Here is an 8,929-nt window from a genome sequence, read left to right on the forward strand (position 1 = left end):
CAGATTTTCTGTCTCCATTTAATTCTGGTTCCACCTCTGCCAGTATCATTTGTTGTGACCCCGAAACCGTGCTGGTAATTACTTTTGCTTGTTATGGCATCATCTCCTCCCCTGGAGATGTCACCGAGATGTCTTGCGGCGGTGATGCACAATGAAGAGATGGTGGGGCCTTGTGGCGTGCATGAGGCGGAGGCTCCCCTGGCAGTGCGGTGTCCTTGGCTAGAGTAGGGCGACCTTGCCAGCAACCTTCATCTCTGACACGTCCTGAGGTACATCTGCTCCCTCCCGTCAATTCTTTGATTTTCCTAAGGAATTCATGATTTATGCTCAGTTGGTGTTGTGTTCTTAATGTTACTTATTCAGATTTTTGTTTGGTCGACAATGCAGATGCAAAATGAGCGGTACAAGTTTGGGGTCAAATGCATTGTTTACTAAAAGGAAAGCTTTATGATTTTGCAATCTGCTTTCCTAAAATGTAAAGGTTCGTTTGTTAATTTGTTCAACCTTTTGAGCCTTTGATTTTAGCCTGTAGCTCCTGGTGAAGGAAGAAATAACTGATGGTAAGAACCACCAGGCCAGAACATGTGTCAATTTACGAGTAGTTTATTTTTTCAAAGAAATAGGAGTAGTGCGGTTTGGCTCTCCATAACTTGTTATGTTACAGTTTGGAAGAACCGAAGTAAAAAGATTGTGGGATTAGGTATGTAGCATCGTTGTGTTTGGCATTGGAATTGGAGAAGAGATTCTTTTATATAAATTATTTTCCGGCAATCTCTATGCATTTTATCCATGCAAATACAATTTATTGGGGTTACATTATGTAGATCCATGAATTTCTAGCATACATGGAGTCATAAGTTGTGCAATATTTTTGCCTTATTCATGTGTAATAGTTTTTAGCTTCACTTGTATAAGTATGTGAAAGACAAATAAGGTATTGCCATGTACTTGTTTAACCTAGAAGCATGCCAATATCTAATGAATCAAGGGGAGTTAGTTTAACACTTTACTCAGAAGATATTACAGTTAATTATATTTATATTATACTTCAGCTCCCAAGTCCTAATTATTCCTTCTCTAGGAATATTAGAAGGTTGCTGCAGATCGGTACTGAAATCCAGGCTGCCCGGTTTTCTTCTTGGACTTGCACAAGCTCCCTCTGGTAATATCAGATCTTAGATTGTGATAGTGTTTTATTTGTTATTCATATGTTACTAACTATCTACTGTATTTTTCCTGCAGACGAAAGCAGTTAGATACTTGAACAAGAGAAGCTATTTTGGCATCCCCTGATTACTACTTACACTCCTGTACTAGACAAGGATGAGGTATAAAACCTAGATGCAGCTTTCGGAAGAAATATTCTATCCATGGGTGTGTGTAGATTATGTAGCATTGTACACATCTACTGAATTGGAATTAAGATTTTGTATTGTGCAGCTTTAGTAAATATAAATGAGTTTAGGCAGTAGAAAACTGTGATTAGGTAGGTGATACGTCCCAAACGTATCTATAATTTCTTATGTTCCATGCTACTTTTACGATGATACTCACATGTTTTATATACATTATATGTCATTATTATGCATTTTCCGGCACAAACCTATTGACGAGATGCCGAAGAGCCAGTTGTTGTTTTCTGCTGTTTTTGGTTTCAGAAATCCTAGTAAGGAAATATTCTCGGAATTGGACGAAATCAACGCCCAGGGTCCTATTTTCACACGAAGCTTCCAGAAGACCGAAGAGGATAAGAACTGGGGCCACGAGGCGGCCACACGCTAGGGCGGCGCGGCCTGGGCCTTGGCCGCGCCGGCCTGTTGTGTGGGGCCCTCGTGTGGCCCCCTGACCTGCCCTTCCGCCTACTTAAAGCCTCCGTCGCGAAACCCACAGTACCGAGAGCCACGATACGGAAAACCTTCCAGAGACGCAGCCGCCGCCAATCCCATCTCGGGGGATTCAGGAGATCGCCTCCGGCACCCTGCCGGAGAGGGGAATCATCTCCCGGAGGACTCTTCATCGCCATGATCGCCTCCGGATTGATGTGTGAGTAGTTCACCCCTGGACCATGGGTCCATAGCAGTAGCTAGATGGTCGTCTTCTCCTAATTGTGCTATCATGCTCGATCTTGTGAGCTGCCTATCATGATCAAGATCGTTTCTTTGTAATCCTACATGTTGTGTTTGTTGGGATCCGATGAATATTGAATACTATGTCAAGTTGATTATCAATCTATCATATATGTTGTTTATGTTCTTGCATGCTCTCCGTTGCTAGTAGAGGCTCTGGCCAAGTTGATACTTGTGACTCCAAGAGGGAGTATTTATGCTCGATAGTGGGTTCATGCCTCCATTAAATCTGGGCAGTGACAGAAAGTTCTAAGGTTGTGGATGTGATGTTGCCACTAGGGATAAAACATCGATGCTTTGTCTAAGGATATTTGTGTTGATTACATTACGCACCATACTTAATGCAATTGTCTGTTGCTTGCAACTTAATACCGGAAGGGGTTCAGATGATAACCTGAAAGTGGACTTTTTAGGCATAGATGCATGCTGGATGGCGGTCTATGTACTTTGTCGTAATGCCCTGATTAAATCTCATAGTACTCATCATGATATATGTATGTGCATTGTTATGCCTTCTTTATTTGTCAATTACCCAACTGTAATTTGTTCACCCAACATGCTATTTATCTTATGGGAGAGACACCGCTAGTGAACTGTGGACCCCGGTCTATTCTTTACATCTGAAATACAATCTACTGCAATACTTGTTCTTTACTATTCTTCGCAAACAATCATCTTCCACACAATACGGTTAATCCTTTGTTCACAGCAAGCCGGTGAGATTGACAACCTCACTGTTACGTTGGGGCAAAGTACTTTGGTTGTGTTGTGCAGGTTCCACGTTGGCGCCGGAATCCCTGGTGTTGTGCCGCACTACACTTCGCCGCCATCAACCTTCAACGTGCTTCTTGACTCCTACTGGTTCGATTAAACCTTGGTTTCTTACTGAGGGAAACTTGCTAATGTGCGCATCACACATTCCTCTTGGGGTTCCCAACGGACGTGTCAACTACACGCATCAAGCAAATTTCTGGCGCCGTTGCCGGGGAGATCAAGACACGCTGCAAGGGGAGTCTCCACTTCCAATCTCTTTACTTTGTTTTTGTCTTGCTTTATTTTATTTGCTATTTTGTTTGCTGCATTAAAACAAAACACAAAAAAAATTAGTTGCTAGCTTTACTTTATTTACTGTCTTGTTCTCTATATCAAAAACACAAAAAAATTAGTTACTTGCATTTACTTTATCTAGTTCGCTTTATTTACTACTGCTAAAATGAATACCCCTGAAAATACTAAGTTGTGTGACTTCACAAACACTAATAATAATGATTTCCTATGCACACCTATTGCTCCACCTGCTACTACAGCAAAATTCTTTGAAATTAAACCTGCTTTACTGAATCTTGTCATGAGAGAGCAATTTTCTGGTGTTAGTTCTGATGATGCTGCTGCCCATCTTAATAATTTTGTTGAACTATGTGAAATGCAAAAGTATAAGAATGTAGATGGTGATATTATAAAATTAAAATTGTTTCCTTTCTCCTTAAGAGGAAGAGCTAAAGATTGGTTGCTATCTCTGCCTAGAAATAGTATTGATTCATGGACTAAATGTAAGGATGCTTTTATTGGTAGATATTATCCTCCCGCTAAAATTATATCTTTGAGAAGTAGCATAATGAATTTCAAGCAATTAGATAATGAAGATGTTGCTCAAGCATGGGAGAGAATGAAATCTTTGGTAAAGAATTGCCCAACCCATGGACTGACTACTTGGATGATCATCCAATCTTTTATGCAGGACTGAATTTTTCTTCGCGGAACCTATTGGATTCAGCTGCTGGAGGTACCTTTATGTCCATTACTTTGGGGGTGGTGATGACCCACAAGTATAGGGGGTGTATCGTAGTATCTTCGATAAGTAAGAATGTCGATCCCAACGAGGAGCAGAAGGTGTTGACAAGCAGTTTCGATGAAGGATTCACTGTAAATGCTCACAGACAAGTATTCAGGGGGTTTTGATGTAACAGTTGAATAAAGTACGAGTAAGTAAAGTGCGAGAGTATCAATTGCAGCGAGTGGCCCAATCCTTTTTAGCACAAAGGACAAGCCGGTTTGTTTACTTATAATTACCAAACGTTCTCGAGGACACACGGGATTTTAGTCTAGTGCTTTCGCTACATACGGCTAAATAATCTTCATTGTTATGATAAGTGTTGTGTGGGTGAACCTATGCTAATGTACCGCCCTTCCTAGGACTAATACATACTTGTGATTATACCCCTTGCAAGCATCCGCAACTACAAGAAAGTAATTAAGAATAAATCTAACCACAGCCTTAAACTACGAGATCTGCGATCCCTCCTGCATCGATATACCAACGGGGGTTTAGGTTTCTGTCACTCCGGCAACCCCGCAATTAGCAAACGAATACAAGATGCATTCCCCTAGGCCCATAAATGGTGAAGTGTCATGTAGTCGACGTTCACATGACACCACTAGAAGAATAACACCACAACTTAAATATCACACCATTGAATATTACTCAACCATAGTTCACTACTAGCATTTAGACTTCACCCATGTCCTCAAGAACTAAACGAACTACTCACGAGACATCATATGGAACATGATCAGAGGTGATATGATGATGAATAACAATCTGAACATAAACTTGGTTCAATGGTTTCACTCAATAGCATCAACAACAAGTATGAATAGATACCGGGAGAGTTTCCCCTATCAAACAATCAAGATCAAACCCAAATTGCTACGGCGGTGACGAGGTGCTGCGGAGGAGATGGTGGTGATGATGGTGGAGATGATGATGATGGTGATGGAGATGATGTCCAGCTCGATGACGGTGACGATGGCGTCGATTTCCCCCTCCCGGAGGGAATTTCCCCGGCGGATTCCTGCCCGCCGGAGAGCTCTTTTCTCTCTGGTGTTCTCCGCCCCGCAGAGGCGGCTGTAACTCTTCGTGAGGAACCCTCTGTGGCTTAGGTCTTCGGGACGAAGGGTTTCGCGAAGAAAAGGAGGCGAAAGGGGTCGTGGGCCCCCCAAACCACATGGCGGCGCGGCCAGGGCATGGGCCGCGCCGCCCTAGGGTGTGGGCCCACCCTGGGTCCTCCTGGCCCCTCCTTCTGGCTTCCTTCGTCGTCTTGAAAAATAGGATTTTTGGTATAATTTCCTCCCACAGTTGATCTTCCGAAATATTGCGTTCTGACGGTGCTTTTTCCAGCAGAATCCTGGCTCCGGTGCTTGATCCTCCAATAATGATGAAACATGCAAAATAGATGAAATAACATAAGTATTGTGTCCCAATATGAAATATATCAATGAATAACAGCAAATTATGATATAAAATAGTGATGCAAATTGGACGTATCAACTCCCCCCAAGCTTAGACTTCGCTTGTCCCCAAGCGAAACTGAGCTCGATAGACAGGACCACATGTTTATGGAGTGAAGAGTCGATAAATAAAATACGGACAAGAAGCATCATATTCATTCACACAGGACATTATAGTAAACAACCTCTTATAACTCAACTTGAAACAAGTATAAGGCAATCACAAGTAAAGGTGCATAAGAAATCATAATTGGTGATGGCAAACTTCGTTCTTGGTCAGAGAACAATTAACAGATTATATTTACCTCATTGAGCAGCGCTCTCATGTTAAAGTTTATAAGGCACAACTTGCATACTCAATCATAATGGTCTTTTCATGATCATTGATAACTTGCAAAGCTATATTCATTCAGATAAAACTTGTACTAAACAAGGAAGAATAAAAACATGATGAAGTGAATCACAATATAATGGTTTGATCACAACAACTCAAATGCTTGCTCAAGATGGAGGGAAATAGGTTTACTGACTCAACATAAAGTAAAAGACAGGCCCTTCGCAGAGGGAAGCAGTGATTAAATCATGTGCTAGAGCTTTTTTAGTTTTGCAATCATATAAAGAGAATAAAAGTAACATTTTGAGAGGTGTTTGTTGTTGTCAACGACTGGTAGCGGGTACTCTAACCCCCTTGCCAAACAACCTCCAAAGAGCGGCTCCCATATTATTTTCATTTTGTGTGGCACTCCTTCCAACCTTTTCTTTCACAAACCATGGCTAACCGAATCCTCGGGTGCCTGCCAACAATCTCATACCATGAAGGAGTGCCTTTTTATTTTAGCTTTATGATGATGATGACACTCCCCCCAACCTTTGCTTACACAAGCCATGGCTAACCGAATCCTTCGGGTGCCGTCCATCAATCACATACCATGGAGGAGTGTCTATTTAGTTTAATTAATTTGGGACTGGGAATCCCATTGCCAGCTCTTTTTGCAGAATTATTGGATAAGCGGATGAAGCCACTAGTCCATTGGTGGAAGTTGCCCAACAAGATTGAAAGATAAAACACCACATACTTCCTCATGAGCTATGAAACATTGACACAAATTAGAGATACTAAGTTTTGAATTATTTAAAGGTAGCACATGAAGTATTTACTTGGAATGGCAGAAAATACCATGTAGTAGGTAGGTATGGTGGACACAAATGGCATAGGTTTGGGTTAAGGTTTGGATGCACGAGAAGTATTCCCTCTCAGTACAGGTCTTTGGCTAGCAAGGTTAATTAGCAAGCATAAGAGTCGAGGGAAACAAACAAATATACATATGATAGAAACAATCATGCATCTTCCTTGTAAGCACAAACAATCTTAACTTCAGAATAATAAGCTATGAGCTAACAAGAAAGAAAGACAATGAAACATCTATATGTATTTCTCTTTTCTAACTAAACCTCAAAGTGTTGTTGCTATTGACCAATGCTAAGTTTGCCAAAACCAAATAGATTTATTCAATGCTCCCAAAGTGATACCAATACTAACAACAAGGTAAATCATATAATAGAGATTGCAAACTAGAATAAGATGTGCAATATGTAAATGATAAGACTTCTCATTAATATTCCATAACGATAACTCACACCAAGGGATACATAGATAACCAACTAAAGGAGAGATACTTCCAACTGCAACCCATCTTATATGATAACTTCCCTACTCATGATATGACACTACTTGACAATAAAAGTAAAAGGTAGTGATGATGTGATACCGCGGCACTCCCCCAAGCTTGGAACAAACCAAGGGGATGCCAATACCGATGATGAATTACTCCTTTGGAGATGGTGGTGATGAACTCCTCCCGCGCTTCTTGATAAACTCCTTCAACTTCAGTTTCTCAGCTTGACAATTCTGCACTAAGATGCGAAGAGATTCATTATTATCTGAAGTTGGCGATGACGACCTTGTGATGCGAATCGAGTGGTATTCCAGCATTCTTCGGAGACGACAATTCTCCTCTTGGAGTATCTCCACTTCTCTTCTTAGGGCCCGATATTGATCACAAAACTCATCGGTAGTCCGTAGAACTTCTTCCAACATGGGGAAGGAGTCGAGGCTAAGAGCGGGTGGTAAAGGTCCCTGCAGGTTATGAGAAAAAGAACGTCGAGTGTCAATAGATCCCACCAAGATTTGCTTGCTCCCTCCAGCTTGCTGCTCTTGTCTTGATGGCATCTTCTTCACTTCTTCCTCCGAAAGCCCCTTGCCCTTGTTGTTGGAGGTCATGGTGCTTCAAGACCGAAAACAGATCCTGGCAGAAACAGCTCGAAACAAAACACGTCGAGAACACGATATACGGACCTCCAGGGGTCCGAGGGATTATATAGCAAAAAATTTCGCGACATAAGGAAAGTACCAGATCGAACTAGAGTCGGAAAGGGGCGACGGGGTGGCCAAACCATAGGGCGGCGCGGGCCCTGGTCAGGCCGCGCCGGCCTATGGTTCCACGCCCTCGTGCGTCCTTTCCACTCCGTTTCGAACTCGTAATTTTTCATATTTTCCAAAAACAGCGAATATATTGTTCGGAAAGTAAATTGCGTACTTTTCATTACCAGTACTGTTACCTATTCAAAGTCGAGTTACGCGGACTGTCAATTTGCCCTTTGATGTAAGCTTCCGGTGTTTCCACTTGAATAATATCAACATCAACATTATAAGAATCACCTGAGATATAATGCTTGAGTCTTTGTCCATTCACCACTTGCGTAGCATTGCCTTGGAGAGAGCTAATTTTGATTGCTCCTGAACGATGCACCTCCTCGACAACATATGGTCCTTCCCATTTCGAGAGTAATTTCCCTGCAAAGAATCTGAGACGAGACCGATACAATAGGACTTTATCCCCAATATTAAATTCTCTTTTGATAATCCTCCTATCATGCCATTTTTTAACTTTCTCCTTAAAGAGTTTAGCATTTTCATAAGCTTCACTTCTCCATTCATCTAGAGAACTCAATTGCAACAACCTCTTATCACCGGCAAGTTTAGGATCTTTATTTAATTCTCTAACAGCCCAATAAGCTTTGTGCTCTAGTTCTAAAGGTAAATGACAAGCTTTCCCATAAACCATTTTATAAGGTGACATTCCCATGGGATTTTTATAAGCAGTTCTATAAGCCCATAATGCATCCTTCAATTTACTAGCCCAATTCTTTCTAGTTTTATTAACGGTCTTTCCCAAAATAGATTTAATCTCTCTATTTGATAATTCTACTTGACCACTAGTTTGAGGATGATAAGCGGAAGCAATTCTATGATTAATACCATACTTAGCAAGAGTTTTTCTAAAACCTCCATGAATAAAATGAGAACCTCCATCAGTCATAATATATCTAGGTACTCCAAATCTAGGAAAAATAATATCTAAAAGCATTCTTAAAGAGGTCTCACCATCAGCACTTTTTGTAGGTATAGCTTCCACCCATTTAGTAACATAATCAACAGCAACAAGTATGTGAGT

General features: G+C 41.2%; 1 long non-coding RNA gene across 2 annotated transcripts; it reads left to right on the forward strand.

Moving 5' to 3' along the window:
• The first annotated feature begins 263 nt into the window (after positions 1–263).
• Positions 264–1,372, forward strand: LOC127295880 (uncharacterized). 2 transcript variants are annotated; one of them, XR_011756863.1, is made up of 3 exons: positions 264–560; positions 1,091–1,162; positions 1,243–1,372. It is a non-coding gene; the product is annotated as an uncharacterized lncRNA (long non-coding RNA). The 2 variants fall into 2 exon arrangements; XR_011756862.1 differs by having other exon boundaries at positions 264–481; positions 1,082–1,162.
• Positions 1,373–8,929: the final 7,557 nt, after the last annotated feature.

This window comes from Lolium perenne, chromosome 4 (assembly GCF_019359855.2).
Source record: "Lolium perenne isolate Kyuss_39 chromosome 4, Kyuss_2.0, whole genome shotgun sequence".
Lineage (NCBI taxonomy): Eukaryota > Viridiplantae > Streptophyta > Magnoliopsida > Poales > Poaceae > Lolium > Lolium perenne.